This window comes from Agelaius phoeniceus, chromosome 5 (genome assembly GCF_051311805.1).
Source record: "Agelaius phoeniceus isolate bAgePho1 chromosome 5, bAgePho1.hap1, whole genome shotgun sequence".
Taxonomy (NCBI): domain Eukaryota; kingdom Metazoa; phylum Chordata; class Aves; order Passeriformes; family Icteridae; genus Agelaius; species Agelaius phoeniceus.
The window spans coordinates 37,152,014-37,174,427 of NC_135269.1; the positions used below are offsets into that span (position 1 = coordinate 37,152,014).

The following is a 22,414-nucleotide window of genomic DNA, read 5'->3' on the forward strand; positions in this document are numbered from 1 at the left end:
ATTTCTACTCAACAAGGCTGTTTTTAATTAAAATGGCTTTAATTTCTGAAGTCTAATTAACTTATATTAAAAGAATGAAATGTTGAAACAAAGAAGAAATTAAAAGAGCTAAATAAGAATTTCATTGAGCCAAACTGATGCTTTCCTTTACTATAAATTATTGTCATTTTTAGGATACTGTTATTTTGTACCAATATGGTCAAATCTCTGAAAAAATAGAGCTGAGGAAAACCATTAAGAACTACATCTACAGTTACAGATAGCAGAAATAATACAAATTAGATTTAGTTACACATGCTTTGGCAAAACAAAAGATTGATTATAAACTTTTATTGGAATGGAAGGAAGAAATCCATCTTCAAATTAAAATTGTCATGTAGTCTAGAGAAATACAACAAATGGCTCTTGCTAATATGACTTAAACCATGGAGATGGAAAATATGAGCCCTGCAAAGGAAAGAATAGTTTGGTCTTCTATATTTGTCAAAAATATTATAGAAGTATCTATTAGGTGGCTGATAAAACAAAATCTTATCTGAATCCTTTTTTCTCCATAAATTATATCAAAAGAATATAAAGAATTAGAGTGTTTTCCTCTTCTACATTTGTCTCTGTCTTGGAAATAAACAAATGAAATAAATAAATGCATTTGTATAGCTAATTTAAAAGGTACTGAAGAAAAGAAAGTATTTTTCAATTTTTTCTTAATCCTGGCTGTTTTCTGTGCTCTGCAGATTTTCTTTGCAGGGTCCCATTTGCTGTGAATAAAAAACATGAATGAATAACACAATCAGCAGAGAGAGAAGGTTATTAAACCACCAAATGAAGAAACAGCACAAAGAATAAGAACACCTTGCAAACAGATTTCTTTGCCTCTAGAGAGGAAATACAGCAGGGTTGTTTGGCTTAGGGGATATGCATATGCTCAGACATAAAAGGCAAGTGGCTTTAGTAATGAAAACTCCCACATAAAGAAAGTAAGAGGATCAAATGTCACGTGTACCCTCTAAGGAGCTTGCAAAGATACCAGAGCTACAACACGTGTAGCTGTCTGTGAACTAGTCATTTCAGGTCTGTATCCTTCAAAACATAATAACCAGAAATAATAGTTTTGTTGTGACTATTTTGTTAGTTTCCAATAAAATGGGAGGAGATGCTGTCAGGAGGGACAATGACTGACTGATGAAGGCAGGTATAAAGCAAAAGTTTATCTATCAGACAAAGGTGGTTACTGAGTCTGTTACTTAAGAGGTACAGGGGCAGCCTTTTGCTCTTTTTTTTTCTTTAAACTGAAATAGTAATAGAGCAAAGCTGAAAGGAAAAAAACAAACCACATGTAGATGAGATTGTAGTGTAAATGCTAATGTTAACAGTTTGTTTTATTTTTTGATGGTTGTTCAGATACTTCAGTGTGAGGATTTTCAGCAAGCTATTTATTCTATCCTCTTGCTTAAATATCCTCCTATCATATTCCTGAATAACCACACAGAGAATTTCTAGGGTATTGGTAGTAGAGAGTCCTTCCAGCTGCCCTACTGAGACAGTTTGAGAAGAGCACAGCTCCTAGCCATGCTGCTGTGGGTTATCCATGGCATCCTGAAGGCATTTATGGACAATAGAGGAGGCCAGCCTACAGAGAGACACTGTACAACCATGGAGGCAAAACATGACTTTTTCTGTCCCTGTGTGCTGGGGCAATGAGTGTCTGTTGAATCACAGGAAAAAAAAATCATAGAAACATAGAATGTCTTGAGCTGGAAAGGACCCACAGGGACCATCAAAGTCCACTCCTGCTGCATCTCTCCTCAGAACAACCTTACAGTTTTGAAATGCTTAATATATCCTTCTTTCTTTTGTATAAAAATTCTCTAAGATGAAATATTTCTCTTTTTCATTGATTATGTGATTTATATGTGCTTAGTTTCTTTCAGATTCTTTACCTCTTTTCTTGATTTTAGGCTCTGAATAAAAGCAGAGAGAAAATATTCTTATCTATCTAATGCTGAAAATCCAGTATGCAAAAGTATAGGAAATACTTCACTTACGACCATCTCATTGGAGGATGTTCTTGCAAATTTATTCAAAGAGTTTACAGGGATGAGGATATTTTAATTTTTAGAGGGCAGCTCAGACAAAGTAACTTATGCCACACTGTCAACCAGAGGAAGTAAAACGCACTCTGACAGTTTGGAAAAGAAGCAGAGAGAGAAAAAAAGTTATCAGTTTATGATTAGTAAATAATACAGAAGATGATGGCTATATACTGCAAAAGAAAAAATTGTTTCCATTTTTTTGAGGAGTAGCACAAGTGCCTATATGTTATGAGGAGAACCATGAAGGGTTTTTTAAGGCATTTTTAATTTTGAGAAAACCTGCCATGCATTTGTGCTAACTTCTGGAGCAGAAACTAGATAACAGTATGTTAAGGTAAATTGGGTCAGATTTTTCTGCCATTACTAACATTCTGTCTAAGTCTGAGTTTAAACAGCCTTTGGGCATTTAAGGAGTGGCATTTGCAGGCTAAAAATCAATTCTCATCCAGATCTATTTGGCTTATACACTAGAATCTGTGCTTTGAAGCTCAGAGGAATTACTGAGAAGTTAAATGGGAGAACAGAGAAAAAGGGACCAGAGGAGAAGCTGAGAAGTCCAGTGGGGAAATAGCTTCTTTTCCCCATCCACTACACATTACTGGACTGGGAGAGAAGTAATGAAACCAAGGGAGGCCTGAGAGGAAGTTTATGATTAAGCAGGGTGTATGACTTTGGTCCTTTGAGAGCCAATTTAGGTGCATCTTCAGGCTGAATTTTGGAGACATTTTATTTACTGAATGTTTTCCAACTGTCTCATAAGAAAGTAAATCAAAACCCCTCTACTGGTGATGCTGTGAGAGTGCTGGACTTTCTCTTTCTAGACAGTATCACAAAAAGAAAGTATAGAAGCAGCAGGTGGAAGGGTTGAAATGGTGCAGCTGAGCTCACATCCTAGCAGATGCAAATCCAAAGATAGACTCTGTCCCCATTCCCGGGAATTTTTCATCAGTAGACCAAGCCCTTCTTTCACCATGATGTCAAATGACAGCAGCTTTGAAAAGATAAAGAGATATATAGAAAGCAGGATTGGATTTGGTGCTGAAGTTTGCTGTCTCCTGTGTGATGAGGATTCATCATTTTCCATTAAAAAAAAAAATCTTGAATGCAATTGCATGTATCATAATCACCAGTGGAAGAAAAGGTCACTGGTTTAATTCTTTCAGGCACAGGGAATATTAAAATGTAAGAGGTAATGTGAGATATCATATAGAATAATTAGGACATAACAATGTTCATATATTTTCCTATAGATGAAATTACTTTGTCTGCCCTTCCTCTTTAAGAAATTACAGTGGCCATTGTTCCTATGGTTACTGGGAGACAGCATTTACAGAGATTGTGGATTTCTATAAAAGAAGCAAAAAAATCACTGCAACTGGAATGGTCTGCTGTGTTAAAAAGTCACTTTGCACTCCAATTTTTATAGGCTAAGAGGATGTTGAAGATTTTGTTTCTAATCAGGTACAGTGTGACTAATTAAACATTTAAGATGAGCAATACAGTGTAATTAATTTTGTCAGCTTTTATTGGTTTGCCCCTCCTCCAACCTCCCTCCCCAAAGGTTTGAGATTTAGAATGTCAAAAAACATCAAGAAGATTTTAGAACAGCAAAGGACAGACTGATCTCAAACATGGTCAGAAGAGAATACCTAAAATAAAATTCACTACATATTGCTGTATCTATTACTACCATCTGATCTACATTTGAGGTGCATTTGGAATTAATGACCTCTTATAAAACACATGCATTGACCACATGTTAATAATAATCTACATGATACATTTTCACCCTTTTTTTTCCCTGTCCATATCTGACCTGAAGGAAATTTGGAACAGTTTACATTGGGAAAGGAATTACTGTTCTTTTGAAAGCTTAGAATAAAATAATCTTCAATGTAATTTTAGTAATTTAAGTAAGTACAAATTAAAAGGCTGTGAAATGTTTTACCTGTCTGAGGAAAATGTTTTGTCAAGCCAGTATAAACTGCTTCAGGGAGCCAGTTGATAAATAGGCTTCAAAAAGTTTTCAAAAATTTTTAACTCTTTTTGACAGTGTCAAAAATTAGTCAAATAGAAGTGAATAGAAGATTGTTTATTTGACTGAGATCTGTTACAATGCCCTCATGGCAACGCTGTTTCAAAGTTTACACTCATAGAATAATGCCTTTGTTATTATTTTGGAGTAGAAATACCCCAAGAGTCAAGCTGGAGCAAATGTCAGCTTTTATGTACATTCTGTAGGGTCACAGATAAAAAGCATCGTATCATAAAGCTTGGTTCTCATTACACAAAACCAAGCTGAAAGAATATTGTCATTTTAATTCTGCATTGTACTTATAATTTCTGTTGGTGCTTCAATTTATATTTTAGAAGACTATTCAATTTTGACTTGGGAAAAAAGCCCACACAATAGATGAAAGAGCATCTTTTATATTCAAATTTGTTCTTCATTTCACCTCTTTCTATTGGTTTTTCCGTTCTGTTTTTCACCACACTGGATTATTTTATTTCCACTCTCTATTCACTAACCTAGCAGTGGAAAACAATGAATTGAAGAAAAATAAATCACTCCTCCATACTCTGAAAAGCCAAAACATTGGCATTCAAGACAAAAAGTCAAAACTATGATACTTGAGTATATTTCAAAATTAGACAAAAGTTTCTTTGGTTGTTTTTGTAGCTCTGCATGGCTATGATTTCAGAATTTATTTATTGGCCCAGCAGCAGACCGATGTTTAGCTGAACACATTGCTCATACCTGAATATACAAGACTGACTGTTTTTAGAGAATGCAGTGATTCAATTTTGTTTTAGCTGGGGCTATGACATTGCTTGCCTCCTTCTGAGCTGTTAGTTTTGGTTCATATGTGGATGTACATTATCATTCAAAACAGACCCCTGGGTGACATTTACAGTGAATATTGACCATGTACACCCACTACAATGTTTAAATGATGATGTACCAAATCTCATGTCTAAATCATGCATTCTCATAAAATGTGAATGTCAGAGCACAGCAGCCCTCATTGGTACAACAAAGCTCACTCCCCAGGCTCTCAGAGCTGACAAGAAAAAAACAAACAAAAACAGTCTACAGAGAGCCCACATGGTGACAAACTTATGCAAATGCAGTAATTAAAGCTTTGTAATTCAAAGAAATTCACTTGAACTCTTTTATGAATTTCCTGGGTCTTTTCTTTTGGTCTGAAGGGTCTGAAATTTTTTGTCTTTCAGAAAATGTCTTAGGGCATGTCTGGCAGCAAAATATTGTCTATTAATGAACAGGCAGGATAATTTTTACTTTGGAGAAGACTAAATTAATCACTGGGACAGGTACTGTCATCTTCCTTAAATCTGCTTTGGACTGTTCAGAAGGCATTTGCTACTGCATAGGACTTTTAAGAACCCCAAGAGGATAACAAACAAATTCTGCCACCAATACTCACTTTAACTGGTTTTTCCCTTTTATATCAAATTAATGGGCTAACTCTTTTAACTGGTATAAACTAGAATAGATCCACAGGTTTCAGTGAAAAAGTATAGGTCCATGACAATTGCACATACGTCCTAGAGAGGAAAAGTGAAGTCTAAAATATTCAAGACAAAATCTATTTCTGTGCTGACTTAGGATCAGAGTTTTTCCTGAAAAAAAACACTTGATAAAAACAAGAAACAAAGTCATCAAGATCTAAAATGTGTATTGTGTATAGCAATTACTCTACAGTGATAATAACAACATAGGTGAAATTTCACACTTCACAGAATCATGGAATACGTTGTGTGGGAAGAAACACACAAGGATGATGGAATCCAACTCTTGGCTCTGCACAACACACCCCAAGAGTCATAGCATGTGCCTGAGAGTATTGTCCAAATGCTTCTTGAGCTCTGTCAGAGTGGTGCCGTGACCCTTCCCTGGGGAGCCTGTTCCAGTGTTCAAGCACACTCTGGGTGAAGAACTTTTTCCCGATATCCATGGCTCAATTTCATGCCATTTCCTTCAGTCCTTTCACTGTTCATGAGACTATCTTCCCCTCTGCTTCCCTCACAGGGCCACAATGAGGTCTCCCCTCAGTCTCCTCTTCTTCAGGCTGAGCAGAACAAGTGATCTCAGGTGCTCCTCATATGGCTCCCCCTCCAAACCCTTCACGATCCTTATTGCCCTCCTTTGGACCCTCTCTAATAGCTTCATGACTTTTTGATATTGTGGCACCCAAAACTGCACACAGGACTCGAAGTGAGGCTGCCCCAGCGCAGAGCAGAGTGGGATAGTCCCCTTCCTTCACCAGTTAGTGATGCTGTGCCTGATGCACCCCATATGCACTTCCCATAGCCTTTCACTAAGTACAATGCTTTGGAAAAGAGAGAGCAGAATAGCCATAACTGCATGGTATTCTGCAGAGAAGATATGGTGGGAGGACTCTCAAACTCTTTACTTATCATTCCAGTGAAGAATGGCAAGAACACGTCATCATTCAAAATCACCTATCTACAACACACACTGTCCATTAAAATGACTTTGAAAAGTTCAACTGCCTAAATGAAAGCTCAATCTGACCTTAGTGAAGTTTCTTGGTAAAAGCTGGCAGCATTTTTGTTAGATAATATGTGCCCTGGGTGTGAATTATCATATAAAGATCCTCTACAAAGAGAGATGGCAAACTGCTTTTTGCCACTGATTTCCACAAGAATTGTGCTTTCTAAAGGCGATTTGCTGTCTCTTCATGCTTTCTGAGAAACATGAGGACAGAAAAAAAATGACCCCCAAACTCTGATAGTACTGAAAATACTCCAAATCCAAGACTAGCTATTGCACTTGTTTACCTACTATCCATTAATATTTAATCTGCACGTGGATAAAATGTCAGCTGAGCTGTCCAGAAACATCTGGATGTTATGATACCTAACAAATCTAATAGGCATAGCTAATGAGCCCAAAGACGGGGAATGCATTATGTGGTTGCTGGTACAGCCTTCACCCAATGAATATAAATGGGCTTTCGTTGATCTTTTGTCCTACTAAAATGTAATCCAGTTTATTGAACTGGTGAATTGCATTAACCATTTTGACATTATTTCCTTATAAATCTAACATAGTGTCCTTGTTCTGTTCTTTGTCAGTACATAATGCTAACCAAAAGGAAAGGACAAAATCCCACAGCAGAGAGGGGTTCCGAATCACTGATGGATGTTGATTTAAATGGGAAATGTTTTTTAAAGCTCAAAGAGAACATCACATATCTGCAGAAAAGATCTGGGGAGTAGGTTGGAGGAATGCATTAAAAAGGACATATTTCATACTTGGAAGGCAATGTGTTATAGGCTTGGAGCACAAGTAAATGAAGGTTTGTAAGTAGAACTCAGAAAAGGCTTACGTGTCTGAAAGATTGCCTACTTTTACACTACTGTAGTAGTTTATCACATATTTAAAAACCTCACGTCACAAACTGAAGCCAGAATGGCTACAGTGACATGAAATAAACAGCGGGGTTTAATTAGCAGTGGATATTTTACCATTCCATTTTGAAATATCTGAAAACATTTAATAAGCTGGTGGCAAGAATATGGCAGTCAAAATTTGCTGAAGCTGGGGTTGTATATTTAACACAGTCTCTGCTGTTTCTGTGCAAGTGACTGAAAGGGTTGAAATCACAGTTGTGCCTCAGAGACAAAACATAAACTTTTTCATACCTTATCTAATTTTCCCATTCAGCTCACAAAGGACACTGTCTCATGAAATGCCATATTAACTCCATTTATGATGTCACTAGTTTATTGCACATACATTAATATGAATACAAAAGAAATGCTTCTAGTACCTGGATTTATAATAGCTGTAGACAATATCTAGAGTGAGGTTTTTTTAAAATTTGCAGTTTATGAATCTGAAGAGACTGACATATAACCTTTCTTCAGATAAACAATTAGAACATTTCAAAGGCATATTTTATTCCTTCCACTGTATTTACCATCATACTGACCTATGACTTCCTTTCATTTTAAAAACACATACTGGTTTACAGGTCACAGCAGTAAAAAAGCTGAGAAAAAAACAGGTTGCAGAATTTTTCTCTAGCATCTCTGAAGAAAGTATGTGCATACCCAGGAATAAGACTGGAAAGGCAGGAAATCTTCCTACAGCTCCTTTGAAAGAATAAGGAGGTGGTTCAGCCAAATACCCGAGTCCAGGTAAGTTCTTTCATCTGTAAATTTGTTTTTGTTAGTATTCTGTGTATTTTCTTTTCCAAAGTCATTGCTCCTGCAGCTTTGCACATTATTCAGCTGGATGAATATCCAGGATAAAATTTTCCTGATTTCCTCAGCTTACCAGTCACATTCAAACCTTGTTTACATGAGCCTCTCAAAGAATATCAGACTACAGTTAAGAGCAAGTTTGGACAAAATATTTATCAAGGAAATGAGAGGCAAGAAATTAATCCAAAACCTTGACTAGTCTCATCCAAAAGAAAACAGGAAGAACAGGAAAAGCAGAAACAGTAATGTATTTCTTTGCTTTTGCATCTTCAGGTTTTAGGGAAAAAAATAATTTGTTCTAAAACCTGAATCTTTACCAAGCCACAGTTTTGATAAAAAAAAACCAAATAAAAATTATTTACCTGAATAAAAAAAAAATATTATTTACCTGAATCTAGCATTGCTGCAGTTTTCCATGTAAACATGGAAAAACAGCAGCAAAAATTACTTATTACAATTTTGCCCCAATGAATACCAAGTAGAACTTTCCAAATGTGCAGAAAGGATCACAGAAAGATAAGCAGCAACTTGCTGTATCTGGCAATTTTTTTTGTTTGTTTAATGTTGCAGGATATCCTAAGGACTTCCAGTTGTTACAGTACAGTAGAAGAGATAGCAATAGATCCAAGCATGAGAGAGGGGACACAAACAAAGGACACAGGAGATGAATGAGCAGCAAACTGCTATGGTTGGGAAAGCAGCATGGCTCAGAGGAAGAGCAGAAATAGCTGCCTGCTTTCCTGGTATCCTGAGAAGAGGAATCTGTAATTAGGATACAAGCAAATATCCTTGCAATCTGTTTCTGACAGTGGAAAAACAATTTCTCTACTATTTTAATGATTCATCTGTTTTGAAAGCATGATGAATATTGATGGATCTGACAGCATCCTGTATGCTGTATAGGAAAAAAAATTGAGAATTTTTGAAAAAGTTAAAAGATGAGAATAATGAATGTCTAAAATATGAAAGGAAATCAAATACGAAATCATTGATACCCCTCCGGATACTAAAACCTTTAAATGATCAATCCCTTCTAAGATTTATTGTGAAAAAACATTAAAAATTAAGTAGTGGAAACTCAGTCTCTTAGATTAAATAAATACTGCACTAGTAAAAGCTTACACTGAATTGAAAAACAAGTGAGGAAATGATTGTTAAAAATTTACTGAGCTTTTCTGTAAGTGCACATGGATAAATGTAATTATTTTGGGCTTTATAAATTTGCATATACAGTATAAAGAGAAGAGTGAATATTTTCAACCATTTTCCCCCAAATCTCTATGACATGTTAGCATTTCTAAGGAATTCGATAAAGAAAATGAAGATAATAGGTATTTGCTACACAATCCTTTTTAACAATACAATAGATAGATCAAAATAAAACAACTTCAACCCAAGTGTTTAATATTGAACAATATTAATGTTGGTGGAATTGGAATACATTTTGTTCTTCAAAAACATAGATATGACACATGTGTGTCTATTTAAGATGGCTTTGGAGCCAACAAGAGATGACAGCAGAACTGACCATCTTCTGTCAACATTATCCTTATATCCTTTATGGATTCAGTCCGTAAATGAAACTCACAACTTATTAGTGGCTACTGAGGCTTAAAATGAGGACTGAGTAATTTGCATTCCAGTGTGTATTGCATAAACTGCCAATAGGATATGAGAAAGAAACATGTAAGAGCTCAGCCCTTTGCTGCCCTTATTAAATGAACTTTTCCAATTCTTGCATTGTAGATCATAACCAAGGGAGACTTTTTCACCTGGCAAGATAATTCATGTTAAGGAAAATTCATTCTCTTTCTTTATTTCACAGAACAGCAGAAGCTTGAATAAGTGGGATGTGACAGGAAAATCAGGTCTTTTGGTTGTAAGTTGTGATTTTTTAAGAACAAAACTTCACAAGTATTATTAAGAATAAGAATATTAATCTGTTGCAGAGCAATGATTTTTAAAACTTTTCTAAAATAATAGGCTACATCTCTACTTATATCTGGGTATTTCTTTCCTTCTCAGAATGATCTGTACCATACTGCAAGTGGCACATATTTATTTTCTCATTGGATTTTTGGTAGCTGAAAATTAACTTTGGAATAGGTCAAAGATGCAATGTCGTCTTCAGGTGTTTAAATTACACTCATTTCAACACCTCCTCATCACTTGTTACTGTTTGGTCTTTTTTCTCCTTTTATTTCAACATTGTTTACTTGACACTGAATTTGGTCATAACAGTAAAAAATACACCTTAAATAGGATAATATACATCACTTTTTCAGCCTTTCTCTGCTTGACAATTATCATTTTGGATGCAAAACTCTTGTTAATTTCTGCTGTGCAACATATGGATAATTTCTTTCTGTTTCCATTGCATTTAGTATTGCAATAACTGCTATGGTTCTGCCAGTGTTTCCACTTATCCCTTGAAATGCAGGAATCTTCTCTGTGTGCTTGATGTAATATGGTTGTTTTCTGCAGCATAGCTGATTAGTTCTTCCATTGGATTTTAAATATATAAATTATGTCATATTATTTCAAGAGTTAATTACATCTTTTAAAAAGTTCTATAGTTTCTAATTACAACTAGCTTTCAGTAGTGGATGATTCCTGCTTATATACAATTCCCACTCTGATCTTACCCTGCACAGCCAAAAAGGTCTTGCAGGCTATCCTGCAATACTGTGGAATCCAAAATAGTCCAGTATTCACTCTGACTATCATCATTAGATGTGCTGAAGGTATTTATGTTAACAGGGTTTAGCAGGGAGGTGCAAACAACTGTGTGAGTTCTGCAAACACATGGAAGCTGTTGTTGAAACTTGGCCCACAATTTTAGATGGGCCCAAGAAACAGCAATCCAGCCTGTAAGGAGGGTGAAGCAAACATCATGGGACAAACAAACACAGTCCCCAGCCTCAAAGTCCAGAGCTGGTTGCAGATGCCTATCTGCATAACTTTTTTAACCAGCCTGTGCTTTTTCTAGCTTTTCAGAAGGAAACAAATGTCTATTTTGCAACCACCAAGCCAGAGTCCTCAAGGGAAAACTCCTGGAGAACTGCCCCAGCACAGCTATGTGGTCATGGGACTGGAAACCATACTGCTTGTACAAAGAGGTCTGCTGCTTGGAAGAGCAGACACTGCTGCTACAGGCAAATTTTGCCAGTGGCAGGAGGTAAACCCAGCCGTCCGCAACAGTTAATATAACAACCGGGATATGGCTTCAGGATCTGGTTCACCTGCTTTGTCTGATTATTAGACTGTGTGTGATATGGGTTGCAAAGCCTGTATTGCACCCCAGCAGGCCCAAAAGCTGCCACCAGAGCTGAGAAGTGAGCTAGGTGTCTCCATTCATCTCCACACAGCCTAAGGCAGCCCATGGCACTGAAAGGAACATTGCAAAACCAAGTGAGTGGTCCAAGGGACTGGGGGCAACCTCTTATTGGAACAAAACCAGACTCCTTGTAAATGTGTTCACCATTGCAAGCACTACTCCATGGCCCTGGGATGCAGGCAGGTCCCCAGTTAAATCCATTGTTGTTATCCATTCATGTGCCACAGCTATGCAGGAGCTGATACGGGTTGGGATAGACCCTGCAGGATTGGCATGGCTCTCCTGCCTGCAAGCCTGAGCACAGCCTGTGCCATCAGCATGGACCAAAGGCCATGAGGAGGTGGGTAGGACTCCATGCAGAGTCTTCAGACAGCCTCTGTGTCCCACCCTCAGCACATCACAGCTGCACTGAAGGACCTGTGCTCCCAGTGGGGATGTACAGGTGTTTACTGTGCACTCTTCTCCATCAGGTATTGTATGTGCTCACCAAAACTTTGTGACCAAAGGATGGATCTCAATATGCTTGGAAATTTAAAAGTCATAGGTTTGTACAGCTACAAACAAACATTGCAGAGAGAAAAAAAAAATAGAGGGGTGTGGATCCACATTTTTGACACACTCAAAATGAGAGAAAAGTACATGGGTCACAGGGTCTAGCTGGCAACAGCTGAGAGAGGTTGACAGACAATAGAAGGAAGAGGTAGAGCTCACCTGCCAGTAGTTTTATAAGCTCTCCTGAAAACCTGCCAAGGGCATACATTAATATAATATTTATAAAACATTTTCTCTGAACAGACAGCCCACGACCCTGACAGGAGCAACACCTGTCCCAAACTTCCAAACCTCCCTCCACAGAGCTTTCAAAGCAAATCTCCATAAAGAAGCAAAATGTTTGGACAAGAATATCTTCACACAAATCATGGATAAGAGGCATAAAAAATATCAAAGAGAAAGAGATGCATCAAAGCTAGGAGGGCATCTCCAGAAAGACTCCAGCAGATGTAATCAAGAATAAAATTCTATGGAAATGGGCCAAAAAATGTTGACATATGTTTTCATGGAAACTGCAGCACTTTGGCGCAGGAGAAGGGCTCAGCTAAGGCATCTCTTGTGGAGAGTGTTATATAAACATAAACTTAGTGAAATGGACTCCTTTTACAGATGTAGTTTATCCGTGCACCCTGATTATAATTCTCAGCTAAGCATTCATATTTATCTAATACCTAATAGTAACTATCATGTATCTTTTTTTTTTCCTACTTTTTTTACTTTTCAGTTGTCACCATGCCTATGGAGACAATCTAGCTCCTTTGGAAGAAAGTGAGCTTTTTAAATTCTAGTCATAGTTTTTGTAACATTCATGATTTAGCCTTGCTTTCCAGGGCTAAAACTTTTTATTTTAACTTTTTTTTGGTTTTTTTCCCTATTGCAATTTGTCCAGCGTTGCTTGTACGGCAGCAATTTCATGGACGAAAGCCTTCCACTGGGGGTAACAGAATATATGTAACAATTTATATTGAGTTTCCTTCATGTTGTACCACTTGCCACATGCGAATGAATTTAGGTTTGCAACAGCCTTGTGTGGTAGAGACATATTGATTTTCCTTTATTATAGATTGGAAAACAAAGACTTTATGCAACAAAGCCTCAGTCAGTCACAGAGCCAAGAGCAGATCCCAGCTTTCCCCAAAGTGGACTTGTGTTGGCTATTGCAAGACTATTTTCCTTCTTTCAAGATGGTGCTATTCTTAAGACAAAAAGGAACAATAATGTCAATATCAGACAGCTCACAGAAATATAGTAGTGAATGTACATGTGGACATCCTTTTAAAGTAGTTTCTATAGCTAAAAAGTGTTAGTGGAAATTCTGAAATATTTACAGCTGTGGGGTCTATGAATGGTTCATTGGATTTTGGTTTGTTGGTTTGTTTGTCTTTTCAAAGTAGAAACTATTTTTGAAGCTTTGCTTTCCATTCTCATTTTTATACTCAAAAGGAAGGTCTGGTTATCATGAGTAATAATTAAAAGAACTCTTGAGCTCCCCACATCTAAGAGAATTAAAGAACGAAAAGTTGTTAGCAATAGCAAAATTACTTTTTTTTTGGCAGTAAAAATTTCTAGTTTTACCTTTAATGGAGCATATAAATAATGTCAATTTTAAGGGAATTTTAATACAATTTTTGAAATTTATTGCAGTCATTAAGACCCTAAAGTTCCAAAGTCATTATATTTTTTTCATTTAATAGAATCCTTTGTGCTTGAAAATTTGTCCTGCAAACATTTTCTAGGAAGTGTTTCTAGATCTAAGTAAAAAGTCAGAAGTATTATCTTCATTTCAAAATTCCTTGTGTTCTCTTCTATAGCTTTCCTCTTAAGAGTTAATTAAATCCTCTCTAAAAATCTGCAGCTAAAAAAATTATAATTCAGTAGTAGGTTTATATTTACATGCCCTTAAATACATCAGAAGTGTTCTGAAATGCTGCATACATATTGACTATATTTTAACAGTCAGTGTTCAAACAAATCCATGATTTTCAAATGTTGGATGTGGAATGCAACAAAACAAAATTGTATTTGATCTGATCTCTCCATGTGAGCCTGTGCTGAGCTGCTATATGACAATACAGGTTTTTAATAAAACAGGGAAATAGAGACAAAAGTGAGAACAACGGTTTGCATTTATCCACTGAGGAATTCCTGATCCTTGTAGCACTAAGTTCGGTGCTTTGACTACAAACAGTTTATCCTTAGGGACCAATATCATGAGATAAACAAAGGAAAACACAAAGTAGAAAATAAGAGGCAGAGGGGAATTGGTCAAATTCACATTGTTCCACAATTTTTTGATTAAGTAAACTACAGAACAGCAGCTTTCTTTTATTAGTGCAGCAGAAAAAGACAGGTGAAATGAACACCACAGAATGTTTGAAATATAGAGGATTAATTAATTTCACCTGTTTTGATAGATTTTTTTAATGAAATGAATCTGTGGGCCAACTTGCTATGGTCAACTCAAGCAGGAATAGAGTTCTGGTTATGATGGTTATATACTCTCAGCAGAGCATCATAATATTATATATGGAACCCTGCCACATGTAAAACTCAGTCAAGTATAGATATATGTACCCAGCTATAGCCTGACACACAGAGGAAATAGCAGCCACTTCATGTGCATTTTTTTCAGAAGATAAAACCATCCAGAACAGAGCAGCAGTTCTACAATATATGAAAAGTTCCTTCTATGCTGTGAGTTAAAATAATTTAATGGTATCAAATAACATCTCTTATCAAAATTGCCCTGGAAAAAGGTCCTGCACAATAAGACTTCCCACTACAATAAATCACACTAGTTTCTGGGCCTGATGAGAAATTAATGGGAAAAGGGGTCACTGAGTTAAGTACTTGCTATAAGCAGACCCTCATTAACATGGTAGTGTTTCACACAATCCCATGTTTTATTATCATGCAACACTATGAACAATTGCATCCTAAGAACATCATTAAGTTTCCAAAACCAGTCTCCCCAAAGAAAGAGATGTCAGACATCTGCTTTTGCAGCTGTAGTATAATCTCATTTTCACTGCCTCTGCTGATAATTTCCAACTGCATACCTATGCTTTGATCTACATGATGAAATACGTTTTCATCTCCAGCAGAACTCTCCCCTGTCTACTGCATAGAAAGTTTAGTGCTTGGCTCTTATCTCAGGATTTTTTGGGGGGTTCTTTGGTTTTGAGTTGGTTTTTTTTGGTGCCTGATCCACATTCTTGAGTCAGAATTTTTCATTTCTTTTTGGCTGGAACATGGTGCTCACCAATATGCTCTCTGCAGTCTCTGAGACCCTTTTTGCTTCATCATCAGCTGTTGATGGGAGCGCTCAGAGCTCCTCAGACTCCCTCTGACTGTACATGAAATTATCCTCTCACTGTGCTGCTGCACAACCCTCGCTTAAGGGATTGGTGGAGATTCCTGAGAGGCAATATCAAGCACTCTAATTTCCTGTCAACAGGGGCATCATCTCCCTTTTTCTGCCTCTGCTATCAGCAATGATTTGCATCAGCAGGTATCTTGCCTCCTTCAGCAGTCAGCCCTAAAAGTACTGGAAGTGGAGAAGTGGAGAAGTGGAGCCCATGTTCCCAGCCCATAGAACAGGCATGCTAAGTGTCCCACTCCCCTTTTCCTTTCCTGGGAGAGATGTTGGTTCATACTTACCCTCCCACACTCTCCAAAAAGTGTATTCCTCCTCCTCTGCTGGAGGTCCATGTTTCATTGCTTCTGTACCTTAAGTCCTCATTCAAAACAGCAGGGGTGGCTACAAGTATTTACGCACTTCACAGTTGGAGTAGCAGCTCATTGAAAAATGGATGCATGCAGTTCCAAATGCAAGAAAAGGAAAAAAAAAGGGCAAAATGAATAAACTTGTAGATGGGATCATTTATTTGACTACCACACATGCACCACTGAATATCCCTTCCCATTGTTTCTGTTTTACCCTTGAAGGGGAGTAGATGGAGTGCAGAGTACATTAGGAGACCGAGACCTGGAAGGACACATTGAATGCATCAACTGCTGTATCCCCAGCCCTGCCTCCTATGCCAGCTATGGACAAAGAAGTTAGGCTGCTCTTCTGCTATCATCTTATGGCCCTCATCATTCTGCACCATGTAACAATTAGTTACTTCTGTCTGTGCTTGTGAATCCAAAGGTGCTGGGAGAGATGGCATGGAATATGAGAGAAATAGAAGCAGTGGTTACCATTGCAAAACTCCAGAGCATGGAGTCCTGGAGCCTCAGGATACAGAATTTTCTCCATAAAATCAGAAATTGAGAACGGTTCTCCAAGACTACCTTGGCCTATAAAAGACAGACCTTTCTTGTCTCTTTGCTTCTTCCACTGTTTATCAGACTGTGCAAGAATTCAGCAGGGAACATGCACAAACCTATGCATGTTCCCTTGGTTTTTGGCCATCTCTTCAGTTCAAGTCCATTGTGGGAAGTGGTTGGTTCTGAAAATGCTGAAAGAATTACTAACCCTGACAGAAGCTCATTCTTCTTTCTAACAGGGTTCCAAAGAAAATAGCTAGGAATTAAAATAAGGATATTTCCTTTGTGAAAATGGTCTTTTGTTAGTATGAATTACTCAGTTGCTAATTTCACTTTTAAGAACCTGCACTAAATGTCAACACAAAACCCAGAATATTTTATGAGCCTCAAAATGAGGAGAAATCTGCTTCTTCTAGAATGGAAATATAGAATTGTTCACAGAGTTCAATTAGAAATGCTCAGGCTTTTATCAAAGCTACAATTAAGCCCAGGGTGATTTTAGCATTGAATAAATTTACTCCAAAATTCTGGAGAAGCTGGATATCATTATCTGTGAATTTCTGCCACATGAAATGAGAAATGGACATAGAAACCCTTAAGAGGTATGAAGGTTTGTCTGTTTTGTTTTTCTCCCCTAATTTGATTAATGTAAATTTAATGTAGCGCAAATGCCAGCTGTATGGTGAAAAATAGGTATTCACATTACCATTCCTTACTTTTAAAACTTTGTGGACTTCCTCTTGAAGTAATTGGCAGTTAGCATTGTGGAGCCCTAAATCTGTTTTATCTTAGCCATGAAAAACAGATTCAAACCAAGAAAACCTAGGAGATATTAGTTTCTCTAAACTTTATTGCAATTTCGAAGTTAAAAAGAAAATAAGAAAAATGTTTTTGAATCCCTCTTTATATAGCTATATATGTGTGATAGACTAAAATTGACAGTCTCACAGGGTAAGAGTTTATCCAAATTCCCTTCAAAAATGTATGTGGGCAAATGATATGAAATACTGTCTGTGAGAGCAATTGAAGACCGCTCCTTTTCATTTGGGACTAGTCTTTAAGTCTAGAAAATAGTTTTCTAAGACAAAAATGGATAGATTTTCAGATTTAGGGTTATTTATAAATAAGCTTTTTACATCCTGTAGCTTTGCAGTGTTTGGAAGACAGCTGGCAGTACTGTAAGTTTTGACGAGATGTCTGAGACATTTAAAAATACATTGTTAAGTGTTTGAGTAAATATCTTAAAGCACTGACTGCTGCATAAAACTATCTCTATGTATATAATCTCTTCCTTACTTCATTGCTTTTAATAGAAAGTGTTGTGTTTTGGGGCTATCACCATGTGGTGTGTAACACATTAACGTATCCCACTGTCTACCCCTCATTTGATATAATGATCCCTTTATGTTTATACAATATTGGACTTCTGTGCATGAGGTACAAAACATAAAGCTAAAACCATCATTCTAGTCAAATAAAGAGCTATGCTTGCAGCAGTCTTTAGCACTATCAAGTGGCAGTAGATAATCTGCTGCCACTTTGCCTTATCTTCAGTAGGACGAATTATGGATCACAATTTATCCTTTAATGTTTGCATGCACTTAAAATGTTCATCTATCAGACAGATAGCACAGCTTATTTGAGAATGCACATTTCTGAATGGGCTTTTGACTCACAACACATTTGATGGCAAACAAAATGAAATAGGAACCTTTAGACATTACTCATGTGGGGATAACTTGTAGATAGACATGCACATGCTGGGTAAATGGTATTCATCTCCTATGAGAGTATATGACTTGTGGATTTCTTAAATTTTCAGATTCTCAGTCTGGAAAGCACTGATTCATCATCTAGTCAGACATTTAGTCTGTTGCTAGCCCTGGAGTTTAATTCGGTTACCCAACACTGAAATCAGTAGTTTGGATTTATGCTGTATTGCAAAGAGACTTTCTGAAACTGCACTCACTCTTGACTCACTCAAAAGAGAAACTGTCCTATTGCATGGGAGATTTCATTCAGTCATTCATCATCTCCACTGCTAAAAGCATAATTGTTTCTTAATTCTTAGCTATGTTTCTAAAATATGGTGCTCTTTTCCCCACAAAGCAAATGTAACTATGTCTCAGTTTAGGACACTTGAAGAGGTGGACAGTCTAAAATAGGTCCCTTCCTTTAGTTTCAACCAGTCGATTTCCACCAGTAGGGAGAAAAAAAAATAGGAGCTGAGGTAAGTGAAAAAAATAACAGTTTAATAACAAGCTAAACAGTAACAGGCAAAAAAACACCAAAAAACCCTGAGTAATTATTGGACACAAAAGAACTAGTTTGCTTAGTTTAATTTATGCTATGCATTTGAGGAAAATGTGTTTTTCTGAGCTTACCCCTGCAGCTATGCAGTCAACAGGGAGTTTCTTGCTGTAACACGTGGTTGTACACTTTTCCTGCTACTCCAAATATCCAAATGCAAAATCCGGCATTCAGAGACATCATGTGGAGTTTTGACATTCCCAGGGTGCCCAAGGTCTGGAAGCTGATGAATGGATTATAACAAGATATAAGTACAGTATTTTTAACCCTTACAGTCCCAATAACATTTCTTATTTCACGTAAGAGAAAACAGTATGAACACTGATCTACCAAAGAGGCTAAAACTCGGCAAATATAAGCAGCATGTCTTAGGATTTTATTGAGCTTTTACTGTCACTTTCACTAGTACAATGGAAAAAGTAAATGTTAAAAATACAGTCAAACTGAGGAAATTTTAACATCTTCTGAAATTTCAGATTGATACGTCGAGTAGAATAGGGATAGCTCTCACTATTCCAGAATTTGAACACAACTTTGGGAAGTACATAACAGTAATGAAATTGCTTTTACAAAATGCAGCTCTGGGTGGCAGCTCCCTGTGGCCTGTGCCATCCCTCTTTATGAACTAAAAGGTTCTAAACTATAATGGCTCTTCAAAACCAGCATTTTGCAGAGGAGGTCACATGCTGCAGACAGAGAGCTGTCACATGCTGGACCTCTCAACACAAGATGGCACAATCTTTACAATGTTATAGTGCTACACTACTGGATTACTCATGTATTGCTCTCCTTAATGTCTCTGCAGGATTATTTGGAGCAGGGTGGGGGTGGTGGTATAAAACTAGAGAATCTTCATTTTTTTTGTCTTCTGGGAGTGCATAAGGACTAAAAGGCACCTAGCTAGACTGCCTTGTTGTAAGAATACTCACAATTACCACAGTAATTTTGGGGTGATGGCCTATAAATAATGGTAAGAAATCCAGCTGTGATCTGGAAAGTTGTTAAAATATGTGAACAGGAATATAATATCCTATACCACTCAGTGACATAGAAGCATAATTTCTGGCCGTATTTATGAGGTTTGGAAGCACATACCACCATGAAAACTGGTGTCACTAGACAGAGAGTCAGAGGTGTGCCTTGTGTGGGCAGAGCTGCTCAAAAAAAGCCATTCACCTGTTTCAGTGTTGTGATGAAGAAACTTTTCTGGGAAGAATACCTGTAGCAGCTATTTTTCTGCAAAAACTGGAACCAGTTGTCTTGTTAATAGATAAGACAACTGTTAGTGAATTCATTCAAAGTTTAACAGAAAATCTTTCCATCAGTCTAGCTTCTAGACAACAGAAGTGTTTCAGAGTGAGACATATTTTACACTTTTTCACTCATCCAAGTCTTTTAACAAGATTGTTCTTATGTTCACATAGTTTGAGATGCAGTGAGAAAATGATAATTAAAAAATACAAACTAAAGTCTAAGTTCTTTTCTTGTAACATAAGGGTTCCATAAAAAAGATATTATAATTAGCATTCAATATTATCAGTGTATAAGAAATTGATGAAGATTTATATTAGGCAGTGAGATTACCTGGTGCAAACTGAGCCATGTGACAAATCCAAAGTCCATTAGTCTTTCTGTATTCTGTATAACCTCATCTGACTCATCATTGAATTTGTTTCATTCCTTATGAAAAGTCTTTTTTTGGTAGAGAATTTCTCCAGTCCTACACCTTGAGTGTGAAATAAATCTAATGTCTAATTATGATAAAAATTGAAAATATTATTATTACTTAAATTGTTACTTCACTAGTTCTGATTCCCAGCTGTCTCCATTTTAGACCCTGTCATCCATGATGATGGTTCATCATCATCCATTGTGCTGGTGAACAGAGACAAAAAAGCCTTTTCTGCAGACAAAAGCCTCTTATTTAATTTATAAAAAGTTTCAATAAAGCTACTGTTGCAAATATGGAGAGTGAAGGGAGAGAAACTAAAAGTACCCCCTGCACTTATACTGGTTTGTAGCTGCACTGCTTCATGCTTCTGCATAAGCTGAAAGTGTTTTTAAAATTAGATATCTACAATTTTCAGGGGCCTTCTATCTACCTATTGTCAAAAATGATTGATTTACTGTAAGAAATATGGAGTAAGACACAAATAATTTCTGATAAGAATCTTGTCTGATGTATCCATTTGTTTCATTTTGATTTCTTCTTTTGTACACAACATTGCCTTTTTATGATATGAAGGATTATTTATGATTTTCTGTTTGAAATGTATATATGGAATGAAAACAAACTCAGAACAAAAGTACTTTAAGGAATGACTCCTAACAAAAACCCTGAAATATTTGCTTACTTTTATCTGGTATGCTCATTATACAATTGATCATGAACAAGGCAACCAAGAAAACTCTGTTCCAGGGTTGGCTATCTTTAATTTTTTTATTTTTGCAGATGACAGATTTCTCTGTCTTTCTCTGTACAAATAACATGTTGTGAACTAAAATATGAAGAAAGACACTGTCTAAATGAAGAATTTGACTGACTGTATTTATCAAGCACTAAAATGTATTGGTGTCATGCAGAAAATAAATTAATGAATCTATCACCTTGGGGTTTTTTTAATATTATTGCTAATGATTATCTTATACTAGCACCCGTGGGTTATTGGTACTTGCCAAGCATGATGGGAAAATTATCATGTTAGGAAAAGTGGCACATAAAAATAGGAAAAAATATTTCATGCCCTGGCAAGATATTAAGCATGAACTATTGAAGGGGTTATCTAACTTCTTAGGAGGTTTATCTCATTTCCTTGGTTTTGACATCCCTTTTTTCTAAATAAATTACCCCCATTGTGATCAACTATTATGTCTTGACTTCACATCTTTCTCTCATTTACAAGCTAAACTTTATCAATTGGAAAAAGGACTGGGGAGGATCCACTGACTGAAAACTTTAATGACTTTACAGCCATGGTAAAAGTAAAAAGCATTCTGTCCCAGTGAAGATGTGCTGTGGTTCAACCAGACAGGAATGTTAGGAAAGCAAGGCTTAGTGAAAAGTGGGAAAATCATCTGAAACACAGCAGGGAACAGGTAAAGGGGGAAAAGGTAAACATCCAGAAAAATGTCTGGAAAAATGTAGTTAAGGAGTCATGTCAGTGCTATATTCCCAAATTGAAGGAGTCTTTCCAGGGTTGTTTCTGTTCAGAACTTAAATTAATGACCTTGGAAAGTGGAGTAGAGAACAAAGAACACAGATTTTAAAACTTGCAAATCACTCCTTGTTGGGAAGGCTTGCAAACACTTTGAAGAACAAGATTAGAAGTTAAAATAATTTTGAAAAATTGGAAGAGTAGATGCAATTTAATAAAGATAAATTTAAAGTTTATGTAGAAATAATCTTTACAGACAGAGGACAGGGAGCACCTGCCTAAACTCTGAGGGGTGTGGTTGATGGCAGAGTGAACACATATAAAAATACAATGATTTTGTAAAACAGAAATCTCAACAAAGCAAAAAAGAAATAACCCATGAATATCACACTTGTCTGTACAAATATCTATACTTTAAGATTTGGAGTAGTGCTGTTATT

General features: G+C 36.7%; 1 long non-coding RNA gene across 1 annotated transcript; it reads right to left on the bottom strand.

The window, feature by feature from the left end:
* Window positions 1-255: 255 nt before the first annotated feature.
* Window positions 256-18,976, bottom strand: LOC143694051 (uncharacterized). The gene is made up of 3 exons (XR_013182226.1): window positions 18,894-18,976; window positions 15,898-16,034; window positions 256-758 (listed from the first exon to the last, which is right to left on the bottom strand). It is a non-coding gene; the product is annotated as an uncharacterized LOC143694051 (long non-coding RNA).
* Between the last annotated feature and the right edge of the window lie 3,438 nt (window positions 18,977-22,414).